Genomic DNA, 15,219 nt, shown 5'->3' with positions numbered 1-15,219 from the left:
ACTTCCGGTAATGGACTGTGAACCTTTGGGCAGGTAGCCACACCTCTGAGCTTTACTTTCCTCACCTATAAAGTGGGTACAATGACATCTTCTTTGCAAAGTTGTCGTAAGTGTAAATGAGCCTCTACAAAACATGTAAGTGTCTGGCTTAGTTCCACACTCAGCTTTTCTTGAATGAAAGCTTTATTTTTATTTTTCCTGCAGCCTGCAGCATGTGAGATCTTAGTTCCCCAACTAGGAACCAAACCCATGCCCCGTGCAGTGGAAATGTAGATCTTAACCACTGGATGACCAGAGAAGTCCAAACGAAAGCTTTATTTTATTAAGAACTCTTCATTCTGAATGCCCAACTTCTACAGGGTTCTTTGTCTTTAGGGGTGATGGCTCCTTGGCTGGGCCCAGAATGGCTTTATGTGAGACTGTCAAAGCTGGATCCCCCAGAACTTGTAGGTCATCTGCTTCTAAAGGCAGCTCTTCCTCTGTCCTGCATATGAGTGAGATGTCACCATTAGAAAGCCATACTTTTGCCCCTGTTTCATCTCCAGGAAGCCCCTTTTTGGCACCAATATTTCCCATTTGTGTGGCAATTGGTTTGTACTGTCCAAAACACTCATCTGTCCTTCCAGCAGCCCTGAAAAGTAAATCAGAGCCTTTCCCAAAGTTCCTCAGCTGGAAAGGGAGGGACTGGGGTTTGAACTCCACACTGTCGGTGAAGAGGCTGTCAACTGGAGGCAGTCTGAGTGATTAATGCCAACACTGTGTAGTCCCTCTGTCTCCCAAAGCACCTTCTGCCACACTAGGTGAGGTACAGTGAGTCAGGCCGTAGCAACTAAAGTTAAACTTTAGGAGTCCACTCTGCCTCTCAAGGGCCCTGTCTATAGGCCATCTACCCAGAACTTAATGACGAGAGCTGTAGAGAAGGTAACTCACTCCCATTCACGTGTTTGTTCCACAGCAGAGCTGAACCTGGAGCAGAGCTGAACCTGGAGCAGAGCCCAGACCAGAGGCTCTCAGAACCTGATCCCAGGCGCTTCACCGCTGTGCCACACTAGCATGCAATAATAGATGGTTTAAGATTGTTTACAGAGTGAAGCCTGCATGACGAGGGCGCTGTAGGTAAGGGGACCAGCCCAAGCCAAGGCCCAGAGGGGTGGAGTAGCTCTGTGTTCAGGGTCACTGGGGGGAGAGAGGTCATGAAGATGAGAATAGGGTGGACCAAGATGCTCTGGAGAAGGCAGGGTGACATTGAGAAGTCTCAGCTCATCCCCCTAAGTCACCTCCAGTGCCCCGAATGGAGAGCCTTTCCTTTGGGTGTCTGAAACTGGGACTTGTGGCTTCCTTTGAAAGTGTGGTTCTCTGCCTTGCCAGGGCCTTTGGGGCAGAGTGTTCAACCATCCATGGTCACAGCCAGCCACATCGTAACACCGGGCTGGACTGCAGCCTTGCCTCCACTACTCTGTGTGGAATCCTGGTTTGGAATCTGGTTTGGAATCCTTGCGCTGCCATTCAGGGGTGAGCCCTGAGGAGTGCATATTCTTTGGAGCGTGTGTGGTCTTAGTGGTAATTGGATAAGTGGGTCTGGGTTTGTGGGTTAAAAAGACAAACATGTAGAAACACTCTAAGCAGCCCAGATGGGGAGGCAGCAAGGTCCAACCAGGAGAGTGGCTTTAGAGGAACAGACCTGAGTCCTAGTACTTTTCTTTGCTGTGAACCTTGGGCCAGTCTCTTAGTCTTTCGAATGCCCAATTTCTCCAGATGTGATTTGGCACACCAAATACTCCTCTTGACCTCTGTCTCTGAAGATGGAGGGCAGAGCCCAACTCCTAAGTGTGTGTCTAATGATGGTAACTCTTGCATGACTCTTGGAAGGTCCTGTGTTTTCACAGTCTCAGGACAGAGTCTTCCAGAACCTGGTCAAGGACCTGATGCCAGCAGTTTCTGAAGGGAGTGTTCTCAGGAGAACCTGGTCAGGCAGTGTGGAAAGCAGGAGAGGGATGGGAGGGAGCCACCTCCCCAACATCACCATCCCTCCACCCAAGGGGGAGAGTTCAGGGGGAGCACAGTCTCGGCCTGATCCTAGACATCAGGGAGCCCTGGGCTTGTCCTCACCTCAAGGCGAAGGAGCTGGTGTCTGTCCTCCCACTAGGGAGTTCTTGGTTACAGGCTGCCGGGGAGCCAGAGGGAGCTCCCAGCTCTCTGTAAGGACGAGGTGGCCGCAGTGTCATCTTAGAGCCAGGGGCCAGCCCCCAGGAACAGGGCATGCAGAAGCTAGGGGAGGGATGTACAGAGCTGGTGAAGAGATTGGAGGAGATCTGCACGACCTTGAATGTCTTCACTTGTGCTCTAAGGGCTTTCCCAAGCCAGCCTGCGGGACCAGGACCCTTGCCAGAGAACAAAGCTGACAACAGGTTGACTTTTAAGTCTGAAAGCCTGTGGCTGGTGTAAGATAGAAGGTGTTTGGAAGGAAATGTGATTGTGCTCCTTTCCCTAAGGCTGGGAAGGCCCCTTGCCTGCCCTTAGGGCACCCCGGCTGGCCACATCTGACTCCAGGTCGGTGTTCTCTCTGGGGAGTCTGTGGGAATCTGTCCAAGGGTGCAGAGTGGCCATTTGAACTTGTAGCTGCAGTCCTTATATTTGTTACCTAATGCTTCATAATAAATCACCCCAAAACTTAGTGGCTTAGAACAACAAACATGGGACTTCCCTAGTGGTCCAGTGGCTAAGATTCCCCACTCCCAGTGCAGGGGGCCCAGATTCAGCCCCTGGTCAGGGAACTAGAATTAGATCCCATATGCCACAGTGAAGATTGAAGATCCTACATGCCACAACTAAGACCCTATGCAGCCAAATAAAGTAATGTTGCTTTAAAAGAGAGAAACAACAAACCTTTATTATCTCAGCATTTCTGTGGGTCAGGAATCCGGCAGCCACTTTCTGTGGGTGGCTCTGACTCTGAGTCTCTGGTGAGGTTGTACTCCAACTGTTGGCTGGGGCTGCGGTCATCTGAATGCTCAAGCGGGGCTGGCGGGCTCGCTTACCACTGGGATTTGCACAGGGGCTGGAGGGCTTCCTTACTACTTGGCTTTGCACAGGGCTGCTGGTGTGTATACCCTGACACAGCAGTGGGCTTTGCCCAGAGCAAGCAGGTCAAGAGGGAAAGCAAGGAGGAAGCCACGACATCTTTTATGTCCTAGTCTTATATACCATCACACACTATCATTTCTGCCACATCTTATTTGTTGAGAGCAACTCACTGAGTACCTCCATACTTAATTGAAGGAGAAGTGCCTTTTGTTGATAGTTTAAAAAATATATTTATTTTAAAACTTATTTTACTATTTATATCTGTATTTAATTTTAATATATTTTTATTTGGCTGCACCAGGTCTATGTTGCACATGGGATCTTTAGCTGCATCATGCAAACTCGTAGTTGTGGCATGTAGGATCTAGCTGCCCAACCAGGGATCGAACCCAGGGCCCCTGTATTGGAAGCATGGAATCTTAGCCCCTGGATCCTCAGTGAAGTCCAGAATTGCCTTTTAGAGGGAGAAATATCAGAGGACCTAGGGATGTGATTTACAAGCACGGTGGTGCTATAGAGCTGCTCCCCACCTTGCAGGGGTGCTTGGAGAGTGCTGCCCTTAATCAGCTCCCTGGCTGATGAACTCCCCTGTGTCATTCTGCCCCAGAGGGGGGGCGGAGGACTCTCTCCCACCAGTTGCTGCACCCACCCTTCCCCAGACCTGCACACTTGTGGTTCTTCCCGCCCTTCTCCCCTCTTCTTCTCCAGGCATCTCGGTTCTGCTTTCCCAGAGACGGACCTGAGATGCTCTCAGACCCGTGATTTCACCTTTGTGGAAAAGGGGCGTTCAATGTGTTCACATCTGCCAGGGGTGCTGGGTGGAGGTAGTCTCTGTGGGGCTGAGGCAGCGTGTCCCAGTCCCCAGACAAGATCTGAGCCTGAATGAAGCCTGGTCCACTCAGCACACACCCACCCTTTGATCTGAGGATGAAGAAGTACTTAGCCACATCACCCATTTTTCTTTCCAGTGTACCTGTGGGGTGGGGCAGGGAGGGAGGGTGGAGGAACTGGGGCAGAGATGTTTTTCTTGACCTCATTTCAAGGCAGTTGAGCTGGGTCTGGAAGACATGTGTCCAGTGGCAGCTGCTGCTGACCTCTCAGCCACACTGGACTTTGTATTGGGATGTGGCGGCCCTGAGTCTGTGCTTTGAAGACCTCCCACTGCAGGGAACTTAACCAACCCAGGGCCCCAGACCCTGGATTTTGGATTCTTATTCCACCCCTCATTTGTATTGAGGCCATGGCACTTCCCACGACCTGTCAATAGTGCAGAAGGAATACTATTTTGGGAGATGCCTCAGATGTCCCATAACTTTGGCTCAAGGATTCCCCGGTGGCTTTGCAGAACCTCCTTAGACAGCCCAGCAATTTAGGATGCTGCCAGTAAACCTACCTTTCTCCTTTCCTCAGAGTTAGGGCTGCTGGATAAACTATAGGACATCGCCCCCCCCACGCCCCCCTCCCCCCACCAAAAAGCTATAGTACATTCAGGTGAATGTGAATTTCAGATAAACAACAAATGATTCTTATATAAGCATGTCCCCAGTCCTGCATGAGACTTGCTGATACTAAAAAATGTATTTGTTTATCTGAAATTCACACTGGGCATTGTAGCTGTGTATTTGCTACCTCCGATAACCCTACTTGGGGTCAGGCTCACTCTGAAGCCTCTTCTGATCCCTCTCTTATTTCCTGTCACACATGCATTTCCTCTGATAAAATCCTTTCATGTTTAATCCCTCTTGGCATGTACTTCTCAGCCAGCAGGGCAGGGCTGGGAGTGGTGAGCACAAGTGTGCAAGCTTGGCTGACAAACATCTCAGCTGGTGTGGTCCTGGGAGTGGGGCCATCTTTTGTTGCTCAAAGCTACGCTTGTGGGGGAAGAGGAAGTACTCTTTGGTCCAAATTTTAATGCACTTTCCCAGTATTTGTTGTTGTTGTTTAGTTGCTAAGTCGTGTCCAACTTTTACCACCCCATGGACTGTAGCCCACCAGGTTCCTCTGTCCATGGGATTTCTCAGGCAAGAATACTGGAGTGGGTTGCCATTTCCTTCTCCAGAGGATCTTCCCAACGTAGGGATTGAACCCATGTCTCCTGCATTGGCAGGCATATTCTTTACCCCTGAGTCACCTGGGAAGCCCCTTTCCAAGTATAAGGAACTCCAAATCAGTTATCCAATTTCAGTGTGCTTTTAAGAGTCACATGGGGGAATACAAAGGAAATGGAGGTTCCTGGGCCCCTCCCTTCAGATATTCCAATTCTATGGGTCTAGGATTGGGATCACAAATGTGCGTTTTTGCAGGCTTCACAGTAGATTTTGAAACTGCACCAGGAAGATAACTTGGTAAATTTTGTAACACTTTCCACGAATGCTTCTGCCCCTGCTTATTCCATGCTCTCTCTGGGTGATAATTAGCATTTAGTAGTCAAGGCATCAAGGCTGGGAGTAAGTTTGCTTTCCTTTCTTTCCCTCCTTGCTTATTCTTCCGAAGTCCTCTCTGGGTTAGAAAAATTTGCCAAAAGTCTGGGTCCCTGAGCAGGTGTGGTGTACTTTTTTTTTGTTTGATAATAAGAGCAGTATCAATCACTTTTCCCCTTGTCTGCTAGGAGGCTCTGAGCAAGATTTCTGTGTAAGCTGCAGTATTCCCCCTATGTCAGGATTTCTGATACAACAGATTCCTGCCCCCTGCCAAGTAAACACACAGGGATTTTGTTACACTGTTACTGTGGCTTCATTCCTGGCAGTAACAGTGGGCTTGTCTGTTTCTCACTGTAAACAGCGGTACCCAGAAATATGCAGAGTACAAACCAGCCTTGACTTACCTGACTCCTAAGAAACTGGAGGTGCCTCCCAGGGGCCAGGATCACGTGTTTCTGTGCTTCTGTAGGAGGGTTAAAGTAGAGGGTAAAGCTGCAGAGAGGGTGTGGGCCTCCGAGAAACAGCAAGCCACGCACCACCCTTAGAGGCACAGCTGGGTGGGTATCAGTGTGAGGCTGGCGGGTGTAACCAGTGAGTTTGCAATGGGTGTTGGCTGATTCTGATCCCAGGCAGTCTGGGTGAGTCGGCAAGGGAGGAATGTCCTGACTCACTCCTGTCTCGGTTTCTCTTAGGGTGGAGGGCTAAGCTACCCCTAGGGGCTGGGGAATCTAGAAAGAAAGAGATGGACAATGGGGCTTAATATGAAGCCTGTGGGAATAGGAGTCCTGACCACAAGGATTCCAGGCCTCTTTCATTCTGACATTCCACCACCCACCGCTTTCTGAAGACCTATGAGGTATAGCTCTGTGCAAAGGGCTGGATTGGGGGCCATCAGGAGACTGGACCTCCCACCCCAGAGATTCAGGCTGCCAAGTATTTGTTTTCAGATCGTGTTTAGTATTCTTCCCATTTTCCTGCTCTTCAGCCTTAGTTGGGTGACATGGGGCTCAAGACATGGGGCTCAAGTGAGCACCATCTGTTAAATGGGTGCATGAGGTTGGAGTGGAGCACAGGGGGCTTAGAGTCCCAGTGTCTTCCCTCCTGCGTGCTGGCATCAGTTCCTCCTCCCTGGTACTGTGATGGCAAGACGTGCTGATGCAAGCCTGGTGGAGACAGACCCTGTCCACACATCCTTCCATGTGCCCAGCCCCGGGCAGCTGGCTCAGAGCCACCCCCAGGAGGGGTTAGCTGCCCAGGTGTGGGGCTGGAGTGACCTGTGTTGCATCCAAGCTCTTGCCTTTCATCATGGAAGTCACAAGGCCAGTGTTCTCACCAGGCCCAGGGACATGCACCACCTCTTTTAAACAGAGCTCAAAATCGATGGGACTGGGGAAGCAGAGGTTAAGTTCTAAGCAGCTTCATTTGGTCCATTTTCCAGATGGGCTTCAAATGAAGATTCACCTCCTGAAAGGAAAAGAAGCAAGCCTCAAATCCTAGGCTTCTAAATGTGAGACAGAAATGATGAAACTACAGATAGGTTTTTACATCCAAACCGCAGGTGGACAGAGGACGCTGCTGGCAAAGCCAGGCCCTGGCCAGTGGCTCTGCAGGTGGGGGATGAGGCAGAATCTGGTGACAGCTGAAGACCCTGGGAGTTGCATCTTGAAGCTTCATGTCCTCCCAGTAACATAGGGAAATTCTGTCTTCCATTGAGTTATCCCAAGGTCTGGGGTAATACAGCTGGGAGTGTACCAGGCACCAGTTACTGGGGCTTTCACTGCAATTAGCCCTTCTCTGCCTGCCAGGAAGATGACGATCAGGATCTAGGAATTGCACTCTGCAGTGGGATATAGAACCATTTGGGGCCCTGCTTGGTGCGTTTTGGGAAATTAAGTCATATCACAAACACTCCTCAAAAGGTACCGCTTCAAGACTTCACTGGTGGCTCGGCGGATACGGACCTGCCTTGCAACGCAGGAGACACAGGTTCCATCCCTGATCCAGTAAGAGCCCACGTGCCACGGGGCACGCACCACAACGGTTAGGGGAAGCACACTGATTGAAACCGCCCACCCTGGCCAGACACCATAGTAACCATTTGCATGAGTTGTTTTATGGCAGGAGATCCTGATAAGGAATACGGAACTAATAAGCCACCACTAACCGGAAGAATTCGGGAAAGGTCAAAAGGAAATACCGCTTGTCCGTCCACTTCCCAGAATCCCTCTCGCTAGCATCCATCTTGGCTGAGCGATGCGCTCACCACCAGGAAAGACTCTGAATTAGAATAACTGGCCAAAGACCACCCGGAAACTAATCCCATCACCATAAAACCCAAGACTGTGAGCCACGTGGCAGAGCAGTTCTCCTGGGTTCCCTTACCCCACTGGTCTCCACCCGGGTGCCCTTTCCCAATAAAATCTCTTGCTTTGTCAGCACATGTGTCTCCTCGGACAACTCATTTCCGAGTGTTAGACAAGAACCCAGTTTCGGGCCCTGGAAGGGGTCCGCCTTCCTGCACCACAACTATTAAAGCCTGCTCACCTAGAGCCCGTGCTCTGCAACAAAAGAAGCCACAGCAGTGAGAAGCCTGTGCACCGCAGCGTGGTAGCTCCCGCTCGCCACAACTAGAGAAAGCCCAAGCGCACCAGTGAAGACCCAGTGCAGCCAAATAATAATAATAAATCAAATAAATACATTTTATTTTTTGGTAGAATTTATTTATTGGTAGAATGAAAGGACCCCTAATTCCACCATGTTGATGTTTTCCCAGACACTGCTCCACCCCTGGAGGGCAGACAATTTCCTGTCCTTTCATAAAGTGATCTGCACTGAACAGGCCTCTGCAGAAAATAGCTCGCACTCTGTAATTACCGATGAGTGTACAATCTCTGGACAGTGAGGACAATTATTAGCTGATAATGCCCGATGACAAGGAGCCCACTAAGTACAGCTCTTGTTGTACAAGGGAGGGAATAGATGGAAGTGTGATGGGGCTTTTCAGGGTGGGGGTCTCAGGGGTGTCTGCTGCTGGCAGGTAGCACACTAGAGGGAACAAGGACTAGATGAGCTTTGGTAAGAGGGTGCCCACTGATTCCATCTCTGCCACATGACTATTTCATTCACAAGCCCACAGTGCAAACACTCAGTGGTCGGCGGCAGAGACTGACTCATCCGGCTAAGTCATCCTGTTCACTTAGGTGTTTAGTGCCTCTTCTGGAGCAGATCTTCACGATGGGCACTAACAAATGGCACGGAAATCCTTCACCCATTGGTCCACTGTAGGCCTCTTCCCCAGGCCTTTTTGTTCTTGATCTTCCAGTCTTGCCCCTCCCAGGCCTCCGATCAACTGGCTAAGTCTTTTTTAAAAAAATTAGTTTTTATTGGAGTGCAGCTGCTTTACAATTCTATGTTAGTTTCCACTGTACAGCAAAATGAATCAGGCATATATATACATATATCTCCTCTTTTTTAGATTTCCTTCCCATTTAGGTCACCGCAGAGCATGGAGTTCCCTGTGCTATACAGTAGGTTCTCACCAGTTATCTATTTTATACATAGTAGTATATATATGTCAGTCCCAACCTCCCAGTTCATCCCACGCCCTCTTCCTTCCTTGGTATCCATGTTTGTTCTCTACATCTGTGAGAAACAACCTAAATGTCCATCAACAGAGGGATGGATAAAGAAGGTATGGTACATATGCACAATGGAATATTACTCAGCCATAAAGGGACAAAAGAGTGCCGCTTGCAGGAATGTGGATGGAACTGAGGCTGCCACACAGAGGGAAGTGAGTCAGAAAGAGAAAAACAAATAGCATAAAATATCACTCGTGGAATTTAGGAAAATGCTACAGATGCACTTGTTTGCAAAACTTGCCAAGTCTTTTATCACCGCTCATGCATCTGTGTATATTCTTGCCTCAAGCCCCTCTCTTTCCATGCAGGGTGGATGGATGGTGCCCTTTGCCCCAAAGCCTCACCCATCAGGGACATTCCCTTACTCTCCTGTCTTTTCCTTCCTGTCTGTGTGTGTCAGCGTTACAGCAGTCCCCTGCATTTGGTACCCACACCCTGAGTTAATAACCCAGCAGCCAAGCTCAGACCTTCTCCTCTGTCGGCTGGCCATGGGGACCCCACACGGGGCCAGCGGGGTGAGCTGAAGGAGAGACACCCGTGCAGCAGTGACGTGTGGCTTGAAGGTCCGTGCCACCTGGTCAGGCAGCTTAGTTGTCCCTTCCGGCCCAATTTACATCTGATCCTGCTTGTCCCTCTCCCATCATGTGAAGGATTGCTCTTCAGTCTGCCCGCTTAATGAACTAGTGGGTCTGATGTTACATGCCTCATGATGGCCAGTCCTGCCAGATGGTCATCTGGTCAGTCTCTACTTAGGTACAGTAATATGCTTGGTGCTTCTTTCTGAGTGGCACATAGATCTTTCCTGCAGTTGGATGACCTTGTTCCCGAACCCCATGGGTTTGTGCTGTGCATCTCTTTTTTGTATGTTTTGGGGTTTTTTAGTAGTTTTATGTATGTATTTATTTAGTTTTGGCTCTGCTGGGTCTTCTTTGCTGTGCAGGCTTTTCTGTAGCTGCAGAGACCAGGGGCTACTCCCTAGTTGTGGTGCTCAGGCTCAGTGGTTGTGGCTTCTGGGCTCCAGAGCACAGGCTCAAAATTTGTGTCATACAGGCTTAGTTGCTCCTCGGCAGGTGGGATCTTCCCAGATCAGGGATCGAACCGGTGTCTCCTGCACTGGCAGGCGGATTCTTTACCACTGAGCCACCAGGAAGGCCCATTTGGTTTTGTTTTAATATGTATTTGTTTTTGGCTGTGTCAGATCTTGGTCGCAGTGTGCAGGATCTTACACACAGCTTGCTGGCACGCGGGCTCTGTAGGTGCGGTGCACAGGCTTGGTTGCCCCCTGGCATGGGGAGTATTAGTTCCCCGACCAGGGATGGAACCCCATCTCCTGTGTTATAAGGTGCATTATTTTCAAGCTTCTTTTCTTTTTTTCTTTCTGTTATTTTTGGTTGCCCTGGGTCTTCGTTGCTGCATGAAGGCTACTCTGTTTGCAGTGCATAGGTTTCTCATGGTAATGGCTTCTCTCGCTTCAGAGCACAAGCTTTAGCCTCAGTAGTTGTGGCGCATGGGCTTAGTTGCTCTGCAGCATGTGGATTTTCTTGGACCGAGGATCAAATCCATGTCCCAATGTCCCCTGCACTGGCAGGCAATCTCTTATCCACTGCCCCATCAGGGAAATCCAGAAGGCACATTCTTATCCACTGTTCCACCAAGGAAGTCCAGAAGGCAAATTCTTAACCGCTTGACCACCACGGAAGTCCCTGTGCTGTGCATCTCTTTCTGGGACACACAGAGGCTCTGCATAGCATCTTTTCTACCTCAAACACCTCTGGCAGCATGGGATCTTACAGGTCACATGGCCCAAAGACAAAATTTTATCTTTTACTTTGAACAGAATGTCTCCCTATGTCCCAGAACCTCTGCACCCATGAGTCTTTGTGTGACCCATTCTTTGTAGTGATTGGGAATCCAATGTACTTCCATTACTTTTGCACATCTGATCCAATTTATATAATGTCATCTATAGAGTAGAACAGGACTTCCTAGGTGGCTCAGTAGTAAAGAATCCACCTGCCAATGCAGGAGACGCCAGAGACGCAGGTTGAATCCCTGGGTCAGGAAGATTCCCTGGAGGAGGAAATGGCAACCCACTTCAGTATTCTTGCCTGGAAAATCCCATGGACAGAGGAGCCTGCTGCGCTATAGTTTATGGGGTTGCAAAGAGTCAGACATGAGTAGTGACTGAGCACGCATGCCCATAGAGTAGAACAGTATGGTAGTCTCAGGAATATCTCACTGGTCTAGGTGTCTTTAGACTCTATTGTGGCAGAGGGGTGAATTAACATAGCTCAGGTGACACACAACGGGGAAAGAGAATGCCTAGGTCTTTGGGCACCAAACAGCCACCATGTTCCCCCTGTGAGACTGAGGCTTGTAGGGTCAGCTAGTAAATGAAGCTGCAGCCCAGGTTCATCTCACAGTGGGTCCACTGGGTCCATGGACCTATCCAGTAGTCATTCTCCAGCTTCCAGTTGTTTAATTGCAGTGGGATTACTTGAAAATAAATCTCATTGGTTCCTTGATCAGTAGAGAAAGAGGAATAAGAGCTATGTTTTGTAGCAAAGACTAAGTGAAAACTTATAGCCTCTCCTGCCAGGTCAGTAAGTCACAAATGATATCACATTTCAGAAGGATGACAGAGAATAGGCCACCCACAGAGACTTGAAGGTCATCCCCCACCTACCTCCGTTTAATTCAGTGGCCTGGCCTCTGCAAAAGCCAGACTGACTATAGTCTGATGACAATAGTCTACCGCAAAATTTCTAAGCAATAGCCCCATTGCAACTGCCAAACCTGATACGGTATCTTTATTTGAGCAGATTACGTAGCCGCTGGTAAGGCGTGTGGCAAATGTACTGTGTTCCACACAGATTAGTTTATATTCAGTTGGGACAGACAACAGTGTACACTCATCGTCTTGCTCTGGGGCTATGTTTATTCACCTCTCTGCCACAGTAGAGTCTAAAGGAGCCTAGACAGCTAGATATTCCTGAGAACATCATCTCATTCTACTCTATGTCTGTGCATGCTCAGTCGCTAAGTCATGTCTGACTCTTTGCAACCCCAAAAACTGTAGCCTACCAGGCTCCTCTGTCCATGGAATTTTCCAGGCAAGAACACGAGTGGGGTTGCCATTTCCTCCTCCAGGGAATCTTCCCAACCCAGGGGTCCAATCTGCGTCTCCTGCATTGGCAGGTGGATTCTTTACCACTGAGCCACCTGGGAAGCCCATTTACTGTATTAGGTATTACTTTTTCCAGCTTCCAAGGGTCATCTCGTTACCAATCAGGGTTCTTGGCCTCCTTAATAAATAGAAGTTGATAAGAGGCCAAATAAAAAATTCAAGCAAGACTTTACCAGGGCCCCTGCTCCAGAAATGGGGAGCAAAAACAAGCAGCAGGTTCCCTTGCTCACTCCCCAAGGTGGGTGGAGCTGGTTCCTTTACATGTGGTGTGTCCAGGGGTCAGGCTGGAGGGGTATCTTAAGTGGTTTGCCCACCCTTTGGTGATGTTGAGTGCAGGGGATGTGTGCAGTACCCTGCTTTTGCCCAACACCCTGTTTTTGCTCCCAGCTTTTCAGAAGTGACAGTTGGGTCTCTTTGTATCTTGTTCTTCATAATTTGCCCCAGCTGTGCATGCATAGTCCCTCAGGCTGCAGCTGCTGCTGCTGCTGCTGCTGCTAAGTCACTTCAGTCGTGTCCGACTCTGTGTGACCCCATAGACGGCGGCCCACCAGGCTCCCCTGTCCCTGGGATTCTCCAGGCAAGAACACTGGAGTGGGTTGCCATTTCCTTCTCCAATGCATGAAAGTGAAAAGTGAAAGTGAAGTCACTGAGTCTTGTCCGACTCTTAGTGACCCCATGGACTACAGCCCACCAGGCTTCTCCGTCCATGGGATTTTCCAGGCAAGAGTGCTGGAGTGGGTGCCATTGCCTTCTCCATAGTCCCTCATAGTTTCTTTCTATTCTGTTGCTCGAGGAGATGTTTTTCCAGGTGCAAGCACTGCAGCAAAGGGTCCCAGGCCCCAGGAAACCCCCACCTGTCTCAATCTCAAGCCGAGTATCAGAACAAGATCCTAGGACCTTTTCTGGGTGTTAACTCCTTTGTCATGGGAGAGTGTGCTCATATCAACAAACTCTTCCTTACTTAGTTTAGATTCTGGCCCCCTTGATCCAGCACCAGGAGGATCCCCTTTCAGGCCTATTCTCCCAGATCCTGCTTGTACATATTAGGCAAGAACTGCAAGTCCTTCCACACATAATCTGTCTCCTTCCTTCGCATGGCCAGAACTTCCCCATCCAAACAAACTAGCTATGCTAAGATTCAAGAGAGGCTGAAAGTTAACCCTAGCTGTCGGTCTAGTGGCCAGGAGGGGAGGTAGGGCAGGTTCTGAGGAAGGCAAGCATTGTCTTGCGAGGCCTCTGTCTCATGTGAAGCTTCTGCTCAGTCACGGAGAAAGCAGAGGTGCTTCCTCTATCGAGGGACAGTGAGTCACTCCTGAGGACGCAAAGGTTTCCAGAGAATCAGAGGTCGAGTTTTCCAAGTGCCTCTACCTAGAGATTCCCATCCAGAGTCTCAGAGTCCCACTCCTTCCCTACCAGAGATTTGACGAGGCTCAGAAATCAACTTCTCTCAAGTTCTGCTACTCTTATAATTAGGACCTAAGGCTACCCTTCTGGAGAAGGCAATGGCACCCCACTCCAGTACTTTTGCCTGGAAAACCCCATGGACGGAGGAGCCTGGTAGGCTGCAGTCCATGGGGTCGCTACGAGTCAGACACGACTGAGCAACTTCACTTTCACTTTTCACTTTCATGCAATGGAGAAGGAAATGGCAACCCACTCCAGTGTTCTTGCCTGGAGAATCCCAGGGACGGGGGAGCCTGGTGGGCTGCAGTCCATGGGGTCACACAGAGTCAGACACGACTGAAGCAACTTAGCAGCAGCAAGGCTGCCCTTCACAAGGAAAGCCCACGACTCAGTGGTAGAGAATCCACCTGCCAATGTAGGAGACTTGGGTTTGATCCCTCGGTCAGGAAGATTTCCTGGAGAAAGGAATGGCAACCCACTCCAGTATTCTTACCTTGAAAATTCCATGGACAGAGGAGCTTGGTGGGCTGCAGTCCATAGGGTCCCAAAGAGTCAAACATGACTGAGCGACTAGACAATAACAAAGGACACTCCTCATCTGCCCTTTAGCTACAGGAGATGAGGATTTCCTTAACTACTGCCAATGAGGCCCTCCGACTTTCATATTTTTAATTGACTACTTGCCCTAAGTATATTGGGCTTCCCAGGTGGTGCCTGCCTGCCAGTGCAGGAGACATAGCTACTTGGGTTCAAACCCAGGGTCGGGAAGATCTCCTGGAGACGGAAATAGCAACCCACTCCAATATTCTCGCCTGGGAAATCCCATGGACAGAGGAGTCTGGCGGGCTGCAGTCCATGAGGTCGCGGAATCGGACATGACTGGGCATGCGCACAAACAACAACCACCTCAGGGTGTTACTTTTTCTCTCTAAAGCAGGAATGGTGTCAGCAGCAGTCTTACCGTCATCTCCTCTATCCCTGTATTCTTCACATGCCTGAGACGTCAGATGAGCCAGTGCACCCCCTTCCACCCGAATTCCATCCCAGTGAACCACACCCGAAAACCTTAGCATTTGTGCAGCCACAGCCAACCAGGCAGAGAGAAAGAGGCAGTGACTTGCCCAGTTCAGCCAGTGAGTAGATAACCAAGCCAGGACTAGTGTTATTCTTCAGGCTAGACTGCCTGACAGGGCAGGGGGAGAGGTGAGCTTCCCGGATTCCAAGAAAAGGAAACTCCCCCCCAGTGACATCGACCAACGGCAAGTGTAGTTACTGTAGGGATTCCTGAGCTCAGAAAGCCAGAGAAGGGACCTCTCTGTCAGTTCAGTGGCTAAGACTCCACGCTCCCAGTGCAGGGGGCCTGGGTTTGATCCCAGGTCTGGGAACTAGATTCTGCATGCCACGTCTAAAGATCCTGCATTCCACAGCTGAAAGATCCCACATCCTGCAAGGAAGACTGAAGATCCTGGGTACTACAACTAAG

General features: G+C 49.8%; 1 long non-coding RNA gene across 1 annotated transcript; it reads right to left on the bottom strand.

The window, feature by feature from the left end:
- Positions 1 to 300: 300 nt before the first annotated feature.
- On the bottom strand, positions 301 to 6,121 carry LOC129635288 (uncharacterized). The gene is made up of 2 exons (XR_008706208.1): positions 5,909 to 6,121; positions 301 to 484 (listed from the first exon to the last, which is right to left on the bottom strand). It is a non-coding gene; the product is annotated as an uncharacterized LOC129635288 (long non-coding RNA).
- Positions 6,122 to 15,219: the final 9,098 nt, after the last annotated feature.

This window comes from Bubalus kerabau, chromosome 20, assembly GCF_029407905.1.
Source record: "Bubalus kerabau isolate K-KA32 ecotype Philippines breed swamp buffalo chromosome 20, PCC_UOA_SB_1v2, whole genome shotgun sequence".
Classification (NCBI taxonomy): Eukaryota; Metazoa; Chordata; class Mammalia; order Artiodactyla; family Bovidae; genus Bubalus; species Bubalus kerabau.
Note: the sequence above shows the minus strand (reverse complement) of the source record. Positions and strands in the feature narration are given on the sequence as shown.